We start from the raw sequence: 13158 nt of genomic DNA, 5'->3' as shown, positions 1-13158 counted from the left end.
AAAAGAGAGTTTAAAACAAATGAAATGTTCAGACCCTGAAATGTCGCGCGCTGTTGCTCGCAGTCGGCCGAGGGCGCCAGAATCTCTCGCGGCGCGAGCGCTGTGTGCGCGTCATCTCTTCCTGAGGCTGACATTACTCTCAGTCGCTGCTCTGAGGAAAAACTCGGCGTCAGTCTGTGTTTGCGGAGAGGAAACTTTTTTCATTTGACGGCGCGCAGTCGACAAGATTTGCACCTTTCCCAGGCGCGTACCGCTCCATCTGTTTGGATTATTGGCATCCGCGACTCCAAAAACATAATCCGCCAAGCTTCTCGGAAGGTGGATTAGTGCGGTTCCCCTTAATTTGTGCGTGACAGCTGTATTGAAGTGCGCGCGGCTTCCGGATCTATCACTGTTTTTGCTGTATCTCTCGCACAAGAGCACAGTTTGCGGATTTTTCTTCTTTACGGCGTTTAACCTCGTGAACTCGCTTTAAATCGCAAGTTGGTCATCTTAAATATCAGCACCAGCATGAAGATCCGTACGTAAGGTGAGTTCTATCTAGAATGACTGCACTTATATTAACGGTGTTGAACAAAGACTTGCTATAGAGGGTAAAATACAAATTGTAATTGTTTTTGTTACACATAATGCATTAGACTCCAGTCCAAAGAGTATCAGGTCACTGCTATTAAAGACAAGCCTATTCTGACTTAATGTTGTGTTTTGTCTTGGCTGAACTTGACACTTGAACATCTAGATATTGGCTGCATGTACAGTAAAACATATGCGAGTAAAAATGCTTATACTGTACATAGCAGCTGAAATTGTACATGGCATTTGCAAGTTGTGACATTGCCTGAACATACACTTGGATATGTAAACACTATATCTCATTTTAATGTGTATAAATATGTATCAAACTCTTAAATATAAAAAAATTATATAGTTATGATGTCTTTAGTATTGCATATATCATCATCTTCATATAGCCTAGGTCATGAAATGGGCGTCTCGTCCATGAAATACCTGTAAGATTTTAAACATTCAATCAGATAAATGTTGTTTTTAAGTGTTAATAAGTTGTATTGTGCTATCTCAAGCGAAATGGAAAGTAACAGGGTTGACATTTTACAGTGCATGTACATACAAAATATTTATTAGAAAGATAATTTAACGCTGTTATTTCTGCAAAAATCCAATTCTCAAATAATCATTTGTTTAATGTACCAAATTATGGTAACAGGGTTGCGTGATTAATATCGCTCTATAGTTACAGATAAAAAAAAAAGATAAATCGTCTTTGAAGAGCATGCATAAAGATTTTTCTAATTTATGGATTTGTACATTGGTTATATTGCACGTCGTGCAAATTATGATGTTAACAGGGTTGACGTGAATGCACAAAATTATGGTAACAGGGTCGACTGCTTATTATCGCTTCTTACTGACAAACTTAAAATTAAATGATTAAAAAAAACACATGTCCTTGAAGAGCATACAAAGAGATAATTTATTGTTTTATCAAGGGGGAATTAGGACTTTAACAGGGTTGAGTAGTACACAATATAATTGATTTAATTTAATTTTTTACAATAAACTATTATGTCCAGTAAAGCCTATAATTATTTATAGGGTGAATACATATAAAGCTTTTATCTTCTTTATTGAAATAATTTAAAAATAAAGTTACTATATGGATGTGTGTTTAAATAATGTCTAATAGTAAAAGTTAATTGCATCACAATAGTGCCATTTAAATATTAATTAGGGGCACAAATGGCAGCCTTTTCATGGAATGATCTAGGGCTAGGCTATATAAAGCTATACTATAAACTACAGTTAGGAATATATAAATCCAGAGCCTACATGATACTGATTTTAATAAGGATACTAATATAGACATAGCCACTACAATGAAAAAGGAGCTTGATGAGATGTGCTGGAATGTCCTGCTTTTTCTTGCACTTGTCCTTCAGTCACTCATTGTCCCCTTGAAATATCTTGAGTTTATGTTTGTTTCCTGAAGATCCCTCTGCTTAATGAGTCATTGAATATAGGTTAGTGTTTTTGCAATATGTACAGGTCTATCTCAGCCAAACAATATGCCAAGAATGTTTCTTACGACATGAGGAAGGAATCTAGATGAACCTTGTAACTTCATTACAATTATTGAAGACACCAACCAAGCCTTACTGAGTCATAATGCTCACCTTAGACTAGGCCTGGGCTATAAAACGGCATCGATATTTATTGACAGTACACCTTCGATAATAATATAAAAAATGTTCAGTATAGTGCACGATATAGGCACATGCTATGAGTGACGCAGACAGCACTCAAAAACACGACCATGAGTGCTGTGCCTGCCTGTAATGAGGAGATTGTGAATAAAAAAAAAAAAGAATTTTAGTCGAATTTAAAATAAACATTTGCATTTGAATGCAAAAATAGTACAATCGAATGTTAGGTGTGTGTCAGGGAGCATCATCAGTGGAGCACGAGATGCGGTGATGATGATGTAAGTGACGTTTTTGCGCGCCGCTGCTGCGTTATTCATTCAAAATATTAGAGAAGCGTATATGCTCAATGCGTAGAAGATCTTGATTAGGTTAAAACCGAAACAAAGCCATTCACACAGAACGAATATTCAGCGCATTTTCTAGACAGACAAATATAACTGCTGCACTCGCGTCACACAAGAGATGTATAGAAAGCCATGCAAAGTTAAAACAGTTTAAACTTTTAGAAAACACGTCACAAATTTGTGAAGGTTTATTCCTTTTCACTGCGTCTCTTTTGTTTTTAAAGGCAATCTGTGTGATGGGCGAGTCGGCTTTTTGTATTAAGCAATGCATAAATACGTGACTTTGTTTTGTTTATAATTGTTTATGCAATTTAAGAAATTATATTTGTTTTTTATGAGTTAATTTATACGTAATGCACGTTTGTAATGCACAGTTATTTCCTTGCGATGACAATTTAATGTGCTGCATTATTTTGCTCATTGTGCCCTCCTGTGGTCTCGGGGAAACAAGCCAAAAGTTTAACTTATTTAATCTGCATATAAAACATTAGAAATGGGATATTTGTTTAATTTTTATTTTGTTTGACTATTAAAACAAAATTTTTTTTAGTTTGTCTCAATAAATGTAGTTAATTTAAAAATACAGTGGTTAAATGTAAAAAAAAAATTCTATTGCTCTTTGTTTTAAAAAACGTTATAACAAATGTCAATAATTATCGATACCGAATGATATGAAACATATCGTTGATACATTTTTAGCTATATCGCCCAGCCCTATCTTAGGCTTGGGTACAGTGATGTTCATGCATAAACAGCCTTTCATAGCTATTGATGTCAAGTAGAGACCTGCACTCCCGTGGGAGTACCGTGGGACCCAACGCAACAGGGTGCGGCGCGGGACAACTCTTGATGGGCGAGTGTGGGCGGAAAGAGACTCGTGTGTGTGTGTGTGTGTGTGTGCGGGATGCGGGAGAATAAAATGATTTGCGGGATCCCGCAAAATAGAAATGATCTAAACATAAAATGTCTAAAACATATAAATTGTTATTTATGTGTTGCACAAAAGCGAAAAAAGAACAACTAATAACATTACACGCGCAAGCTAGGCAGAGTTTCTATTTATTATAAGAAATTATGATCCGCACTCACAAGAACAATCTTCTTTTTTCTTTTATTTTACATTCATTACTAATGGGAAAAGACACAAACGTTTCGGCTCAAAGCCTTCCTCAGTGGGTAAAGCAATTCAATCCCTGAGCCGAAACATTTGTGTCTTTTCCCATTAGTAATGAATGTAAAATAAAAGAAAAAAGAAGATTGTTCTCGTGAGTGCGGATCATAATTTCTTTTACTAAGTAACTCAACAGATTGACGCACCAAAATAAAAAGATCAAGTAACGCAAGAGCGCAGTGCAAACGACGTTGTTAAAGAGTTTCTATTTATAACACGTGTTTAAAGGGTTGCGCAGTGTAGCCAATCACAGACTCAGCTGTTGATTTCTAAACGCAATGACCAATCAGAGGTGATTAAGTTAGAATCTACTCACCGCAGTGCTGAAATTGCATGCTCACGAATCCTCTCATTTTGACACAAGAAGTGTAGACATTGTGAAAGATTAATTGTGCATACTGTATGTTCATTGTGTTATAACAGAGCTTTATGAGATCGCGATGAACTGAGATGTCAGCTTTTAGTGATAAAGGAAGGAAATAAAGGAAGCGCTGCTCGCATTCCGCCATGCCAAACCATGCACGCAGCAGCCCATGCTTGCTTTTCTGTTAAAAATAACAGTGGTTTGTTGGGGTGCAACGGTTCTCGGTAAAAAAATCGAACCGTACCGTTCTCCACACATGGTGCGGCATACACTAGGACCGCGGTTCAACTTAAATCTGACAGTGCATCTGTAATATGGTTTCTTAGAGTTCGGCTAATGCATGTTTCTGTTTATGGATACAAATTCTGGCTTCCCAATACATTACAAAAAGAGCGATGAGAGAGAAAAAAACAATACGTGGACAAACCAGTCACTCTTTAATCAATGCGAGTGCTTTATGCTGGAATAACTGTCATTTATGCTGCCATCACGTGTTGATAGCGCAGGTGAGACCTGAACAGCACACGTTGCTATCTGTGTTTAAACTAAACTCATTTAAGCCATGCCAGTTTAAATATTAAAGAGCCAGAAGACGTGAACTCGCGCTCGCAGTTAGAAGATCTGTGTGGTTGCTCATCCAAAGCGCGTGAACCCGCATCTCAGAACGTGTGGAAATATTAAGCTCTCTGTGAAGTATTGTGTTTGAATGGACAAATTCACACAAAAATTGTCAAAATGCCCATCTTGGTGAGTATCCTAGCAGACATAGTTGACTGAACGTACAGTATCGGTGCACTGGATCAGTGCGTTCTCTTAAAGTGACAGCACTTTCTTAATGTTAATCAAACAGCAACAACACGGAAATCTCTCGCTGCTCTTGATTGAATAACTCTTGTAACTTTAATAAGGATTAATCTTTAATTTATACAGTGAAATATGCAATTTTATTTTACATTTGATTTATTCAATTTCTGTACCTAAATACTGTTAGACCTACCTAAAAAAAAAACTGAAAAGCACTGTTTATTTTATTTGTATCTTTTTTCACTGTTTATTTATTTGTGCTGTTGCTTGTAGTTAGATTATTTGTTCTTATTTTCTTTATTTTTATTTGACAATAAAGTTTTTTCCTAAACATAGCACATACCGAATCGTATCGAAACCGTGACTCTAAAACCGTGATACAAACCGAACCGTGAGTAAGTTGAACCGTTGCACCCCTAGTGGTTTGTGAATGTTGATGCTTAGCCTAAATAACAAATATTTTATCTGGAGCATTTATACTGGGATGTTGTGGATCTTAGGAGATGTTACAGAACCATTTGATGTAAATTTCTTTGATGTGCTGAAAAAAATCTATATAGATTACTTTTATGCGGGCTTTTGCGGGCGGGAGCAGGACAAAACATGAATGTTGCGGGCGGGAGCGGGACCAGATAAGATATTTTTCTGCGGGAGTGGGTGGGCGCGGGACAGAATCTTGGGGGAGTGGGTGGTAGCGGGACTGAAAAATCCGTCCCGCGCAGGTCTCTAATGTCAAGTTTAGGTCAAAACATCCCAGCAGATTCATAGCAAAAATGCAATAGAAATGCAAAATGAGTTGGATGGGATCTAGCGAGTCACTTGACCTTAAACTTCACCTTCAGACAGGCTTGCTACACACTCGTGGAGCCAAATTCTCAGGGTCTGTGTTTATATATGCTCTGGTTAGGAGCATCTTGACAGGAAATTGAGTTCGCCCTCCCTAATAATGGGAGGAAAAATTATTAGTCTGTCAGTTTGACCATTAGACCCCTAAAGACTTAAGTATTCTGAAAATTTGATCTCTTGCCATCACACACAAGTCTTCTTCATGTCCAATGGAAGATCTGTTCAGAGCACACAGCAACATTTTGAAGCAAATATGTTGACTTAATTTTACCCTCACTCATATTTTCCGGAATCCCTAAAGGACTATTTTGGGAGAGAGACGTTGACGTCTGTGATAAATGACCACCTAAGATTAGGATGTTGGAGAAATGGGGTATTTTATCCTGTTGCCTTAGAGAACTTCTTTATTTGTGGCTGTAAGTCAAAGTGTTGTCTGGTCAGCCACAGATCTTCATGATGGATCATTAATTTTGGGCCTGATCTCAGCGTTAGCCGACTAGACACAGAGGAAATCCCAGCAGTCTTATCGCTTGCTTGAGTTGGACACGCACACGCCAAAGAGCCAAGGGCCAGCAGTCAGTGTGATTTGAGTGGCTTCTGCAGGCTCTTTCTCTAAAGCTGTGGAAAGAACAGGGGTGGTGCTTCGCCTCAAGTTCAGTTTTGATAGAGTTTCAGGATAAGACATCAAAGTGTCTAAATTTGGGACACGGCATCAACACAGTATGGTAGGGGCGTAACATTTCCGTCTCACGCTTGAGATATTCGGCCAATCACAACGCACTGGATAGCTGGCCAATCAGAGCACACCTCGCTTTTTCAGACCGATGAGCTTTGTAAAAATCGACGCGTTTCAGAAGGCGGGGCATAGAGGAGAAACAATAATGTACAGTATGTGGAAAATAATGTGGTTTTTTTTACTTTAAACCGCATAAACACATTTCATTACACCAAATACACAAAATAATGTTCTTTTTAGCAGCATCATATGACCCCTTTAATCTAAAGAACTAATTTCCACTATAAAGGAAGCTTTTAAGAATCCAGTAGAAACACTCTTACAAAATACATTTTCTTTATTTGGCATTGATGGTTCCATAAACAACCTTTAACATCCATGGAACGTTTTCATTCAACAAAAGGTTCTTTATATAGTAAAAAAAAAAGGCTCTTTAGATTAATGAAATATTGTTTATAGTAGGAAAAATGGTTCCTTTAAGAACTGTTCACTGAAAAGTTATTTTGGAAACCAAAAATGGTTCTTCTATCGTTTCACTGTGAAAACCACCTTTGGATCCTCTATTAACAAAGGTTCCATGAATGTTAAAGGTTATTCATGGAACCACAGATGCAGATAAAGAACCTTAATTTTTAAAAGTGCATGATATTCTGGTCCTCGCTATGGCTGAGTTCTAATAAAAGTAACAGTGCTCCTCTACTCAACAAGACACACTATTGGAGCCATTATTATTAATGTCTGTAGCACAAACAGTGGTGGATGATTAATTATGTCAAAGCTCAAACCCCTAACCCCAAGTAAATACAATAGTAATAGTGATGTATGCCATCAAACATGACTAATAAAGTTACCTAAGAGAGATCTCTGTGATCACCCTGAATGTTGCGGCTTGTTTTTGTTTACCAGTGTCAGGTGTTACTGGGGCAGTTTAATTTCATCTAACAGCAGTTATTGTTGTGAAACCTTGATGTACTCTGTAACATGTCGAATTGTTATTGACTCTACTTGCGAAAGCATAAATCACCTCCAAAAGCGAGTGATGCATGTCAGATCCCCTTTTTAACCTGTCATGAGTGGGGTTGAAACCTAAAGTGGTCTCACTGCAGGCACAGTGAAGGGTAATCATTGAAATTCCACTGACGTTCAGAGCGAATTTCTGCCGTTGTATTGATTTCAGCTGCCCTGGAGACATCTGCTACCATATATTAACACAAATGAGCAAAAAAAACCAAAGAAATTGTGTGCATGTGCGCGCGTGTTTGTGAGTGAGTGACGTTCTACAATGATAACAACATATTATTGTGCAGATGGTGCTTGTTTTCTGTGTCTCAAAATGTATTCCTTGTCTGAAAATAATCAGTGATTGCCTTAAGACAACAATTCCATCATGATGACTTTTTGTGAGTTGAGCTCGCCGTGTCTAATTTTATTGTTCAGGTCGACCTATATTACATACAGTTGGACATGGATATGATCAGACGAGTGATATTTTTTTTTTTTAAGAAGAATTTTATTAATTAGTAGTTTTATTATATATATATAATAGTTTTTTATCATTATTTCTTTGTAAAAAAAATAATATATATATATATATATATTGTTTTAACCAAACTGCTTAGTAATATTTGAAATGTTTTGTCCGGTAAAATCAAGATCAAGTGATGCAACCAACATGCAGAGAAAAACAGGAAATAATATAATCAGATGTGTCCAAAAATGAGTGTGTGTCAAGGTCAATGCGTCTTTAAAATAATTTGATCTTTTTTTTTAACATGGCAAATTTAGTTCTGGCTGTAAAATATCTTTATGCATTTAATTTATGAACAAAAATGTTTAAAAAATATTTTTTATTTTGTAAAATATATTTAAAACGATAAAATATCGATTAAGATGTATTCAAGGTTTAAGGAAAATACAATTGTACTTTTAACTTGATGGCAATATTACCTGACATTTTTTGAGCTGTTAATTGTAAACATTTCTTGAACGTTTTTCAAAAACTACAATACGAAACCAACATGAATACAAATAGCACATTTCTAAGAACTTGGCAGGTTTAAATTTAAATTCTTTATTTTGGACATTCTTATTTATTATTGACACGTGTATTTTTGTTTGTCTCTTCCTTTAGCTGCATGACAGATATGGTTTATGCCTTACAGATATGGTTCCAGACCAAGGTGTGTACTTTACCATTGAATCTATACTGCATAATGGATTGTCTGCTAAGGGAGTGTGCTGTTGCAGTTTCCGCGTCAATGTGTTTATATACACATGTGTGTGTGTCATATCACCCGTGAAAAAAAACCTAATGCAGAAAAGTAGATTATGTGCTCGGGGTGTGAGATTGGCTTGGCATTATACAAGTAAGACTCTCCTCGGTGGTCCCAAGAAGGAATTGGTTTTAGCAAAGCTGTTGTTGTGTCATTTCCAAGAAAAGCTGCCACCACAACCTGTGAGTCACTGAGTTGCTGACAAATGAGTGTTGTCGGTGAACGCTGACCTGTTGGGTTTACTCATTGCAGGATCTGTGAATCTAACCACACTTGCTGGGGCAACAAACGAAGGAGGAAAACTCCAGCTTTTGTTGTTTAGAGGATGTGTGTGGGTGTTTAGATAGTGTTCAGGTCTGGCACCTGTTGACCTATTTTCAATATGGTTTTAATCATAAAGGTTATATTTTATTTTTGCTAAGGTACTTAATATGAGTCAACATCATTTCATTTGTTGCCCACATGGTTTCATCTCAAAGGCAGGTACATTACATCATTCTTTGGCAAATAAACTTTGATGTCACATATCCTAGTTTAAATGCAGAACAGCATGCACATCGGCGGCGATAGCCTCGTGGTTCGTGCAACTGTGCTCGTGGCGACCCGAGATCGAATCCTGTCTAGTGGCCCTTTACCGATACCGCTCCCCTCTCTCCAATATAACAAAGAGTGAAAAATTTAAGGGGGTCTGAATACTTTCCGTACCCACTGTATATAAATATAGCATGCACAACTTTGAGAAGCTCAGGGGCCACAAAGCAGGATCTCTTCAGCCACACTCTTAATTTTCTTATAGTAATTCATAGGGGTGCACTAATATAAAAAAAGAGTCTTGACCATACAGATAAGGTGATAATTATTTTACCAATATATAATATGATAAATGGATAAATGGTCCATTTTGTCGAAATGAATGAAAAATAAAACCCTAAGAACTAAAATTGTTTTTAATGCTAAAGTAAATTTAGGCATCATAAGATTTAACTACATTATGAGTACGGTTGGGAATCTAAAATCGATTCCGATTCCAGAATCGGATACTTGTCAAATTAAAATTTGCGCTTTTTTTTTTTTTTCTTCATGTGTGAGGACCGGACCTAGTGATCTGCCAGGACCTTGCTCGCTAACTGCGTTCTCTGGGACCCTCTCAAGCGGAGGAATTCTACATTCCGATTGGTTGCCGCCCAACAGCGTCATAGTTCATTACCATAAAGTTGAACTGATTTCAACTCTCCTTGACGCCCTTGCCGGCCAAGACGCGCCGCGACGCTTTTCGCCGCCTTTCGCCGCCTTTCGCCGCCCGCTCACATTGAAAATGAATGTCTTCCGGTCACTTTGACGCTCTCGCCGCCGGCGGTGTGAACGCACAGTAAGCGCTCCAAAATTTGGCTACATTTGCGATCAGAAGCCAAAAAAGCTAAGTATAATATCTGTGATAGCTAAACATGTTGCAAGAGAGGTGTCACCACCAACATGACAAAGCACTTTAATTTAAAGGGGTGGTTCACTGGGTTTTTTCTAGGCTTGATTGTGCTTTTGGGGTGCAGTCTAACATGTGTTAATGCTTCGTTTTTTCTTCGTTTTGTTCGTCTTCTCTGTCCCTTCTCTGAGAAACGGGCTGACCATTTCCTTCTTTTATGAAGCCCCTCCATCAGAAATACGCGATGGGCTCTGATTGGTTAGCTAGCCCAGTGTGTTGTGATTGGCTAAACTGCCTCTAGTGCGCGTCTATACGTCCCGCCCCTCACCTCGGCGGCATGTACTCCGGTTGCATTGTAAACAATGGTATCGTTAATATCGCTTATCAGTTTGAGCCCGATTGAGAAGCAGAGGATATTATTGAAGAGGATCGTGCAGACCTGTGCAAGCATGGCTTTTAATGGTAGGCCTATGTTTTTTTGTTTGTTGTTGTCTCATACTTTTAGATACTCTGTTATTTGTAAATGCTACTGCTTATGTTAGCTTTTAATATACAGTTTCATCCTGATTAAAGCTTTAATACAGTACGGCAACTGCACTCGCGTCCATGTTCAACGCTTCTCATAGCTGTGTGAAAATAAGTGTATAAATGGAACAGAGCTGAGCTGATGATCTGAATATGAGAGAGAGAGAGGTGCAGAGCAGGGGGATGCCGAGGAACAGTATTAAGAACCGCTGCTTTAGAACATTGATTTTGAAACTTGTGAATCAATCCATTAGAATTGCTAGAAGACTAGAATCGCGATTCATATATGAATAGATTTTTATGTGCACCTCTAGTTTTCTCTTCCTCTTCTCTAAAGCAGCGCAGCATGGCCTCGCCTCCTTTGCTGCCTTTTCCCGAGGGCGGGGTTTGTGATGTCACGAACCCGGGAAGTAACTTATTGTAGTCCCTACTAGCCGTTTTTGTAGGCATTAAACTGCCAGAATTTTAAAAGACGATATCTCCATTTGCATTGAACTTTCAGCTTTGTAACTTTGCAGATATTGTTTATGCTCAAACAGCAACATTAGACACTAACTAAAGTAAAAAAAAAAGTGAAATCGCAATGAACCACCCCTTTAATAGTTCATCAACGTGATTCTATTCCTAAATTACAATGATTCGTCTGTCTCATTCTTCAACCTTTGACGTGTGCGATCAATGTTGTGATCACTTGTTGGTTTGTCCATGCAGAGCACGATTGCACCAGTGTGATTTGAACATTTAAATTTGCGTTCACGCTGCCATTGACCTAAAGAGAGCAGCACAGTCTTTTCAGCCACACAGAAATAGATACTGAAGTACTGGGATAAAAGTTTATAGTTCAGATATAAACTGTGTGTACAATGTGTATGGTAGCGATTAAAATAGAATAAGTCACCTTTTGAAAATAATTTGACGCTTCAAATGAAGATTATCAATTACATTGTTACGCCAGTAGGTGGCGAAAATGGGCTGTTAAAATGTATTTGTCTTTGAATCACAAGAGATTCGTTCAAGAATTCGGATTCATCCAGTAATGAAACAAGTACATCTTAATCTGTTATTTGTAAATGCTACTGCTTATGTTAGCTTTTAATATACAGTTTCATCCTGATTAAAGCTTTAATACAGTACGGCATCTGCACGCGTGTTTAACGCTTCTCATAACTATGTGAAAATAAGTGTATAAATGGAACAGAGCTGAGCTGATGATCTGAATATGAGAGAGAGAGAGGTGCAGAGCAGGGGGATGCCGAGGAACAGTATTAAGAACCGCTGCTTTAGAACATTGATTTTGAAACTTGTGAATCAATCCATTAGAATTGCTAGAAGACTAGAATCGCGATTCATATATGAATAGATTTTTATGTGCACCTCTAGTTTTCTCTTCCTCTTCTCTAAAGCAGCGCAGCATGGCCTCGCCTCCTTTGCTGCCTTTTCCCGAGGGCGGGGTTTGTGATGTCACGAACCCGGGAAGTAACTTATTGTAGTCCCTACTAGCCGTTTTTGTAGGCATTAAACTGCCAGAATTTTAAAAGACGATATCTCCATTTGCATTGAACTTTCAGCTTTGTAACTTTGCAGATATTGTTTATGCTCAAACAGCAACATTAGACACTAACTAAAGTAAAAAAAAAAGTGAAATCGCAATGAACCACCCCTTTAATAGTTCATCAACGTGATTCTATTCCTAAATTACAATGATTCGTCTGTCTCATTCTTCAACCTTTGACGTGTGCGATCAATGTTGTGATCACTTGTTGGTTTGTCCATGCAGAGCACGATTGCACCAGTGTGATTTGAACATTTAAATTTGCGTTCACGCTGCCATTGACCTAAAGAGAGCAGCACAGTCTTTTCAGCCACACAGAAATAGATACTGAAGTACTGGGATAAAAGTTTATAGTTCAGATATAAACTGTGTGTACAATGTGTATGGTAGCGATTAAAATAGAATAAGTCACCTTTTGAAAATAATTTGACGCTTCAAATGAAGATTATCAATTACATTGTTACGCCAGTAGGTGGCGAAAATGGGCTGTTAAAATGTATTTGTCTTTGAATCACAAGAGATTCGTTCAAGAATTCGGATTCATCCAGTAATGAAACAAGTACATCTTAATTGAGTAATTTACATGTTCATAAATTGCATGGGATTTTGTTTAGTTGTCTAATGTTTATTCTTCAGAATCATGAGAGAACCACAACTTCCATTGGGGGGGGATTTCCTTTATCCAGAATAATGCAGTTCTATTTTGCACACAACCAGCTCTTAAAGAGTCCAGTTTTTATGTAGCCTGTTGATTTTTGTTCATGATATTCAGCTCCAATAAATGGTTTGCAAAAAAGAGACAAATGTTTGATATCATTATTTAATCACATTGGAATCGAAACTGGGAATCGAAAAGAATCGTAATCGATAAGCAGAATCGGAATCGGAATCGATCAAATTA

General features: G+C 37.7%; 1 protein-coding gene across 1 annotated transcript in view; it reads left to right on the top strand.

The window, feature by feature from the left end:
* The first annotated feature begins 66 nt into the window (after positions 1 to 66).
* The window catches only part of LOC107584944 (mitogen-activated protein kinase kinase kinase 3-like), a 75087-nt gene continuing 61995 nt past the window's right edge, over positions 67 to 13158 (top strand). Inside the window, exon 1 of the mRNA XM_016271725.1 lies at positions 67 to 529. The gene's annotated coding sequence lies outside the window, so the exon portion shown is untranslated. The remainder of the gene's footprint in view (positions 530 to 13158) is intronic.

This window comes from Sinocyclocheilus grahami, unplaced genomic scaffold (genome assembly GCF_001515645.1).
Source record: "Sinocyclocheilus grahami isolate Dianchi unplaced genomic scaffold, SAMN03320097.WGS_v1.1 scaffold65.1, whole genome shotgun sequence".
Lineage (NCBI taxonomy): Eukaryota > Metazoa > Chordata > Actinopteri > Cypriniformes > Cyprinidae > Sinocyclocheilus > Sinocyclocheilus grahami.
The sequence above is the reverse complement of the archived record's forward strand: the minus strand, read 5'-3'. Positions and strand labels throughout refer to the sequence as shown.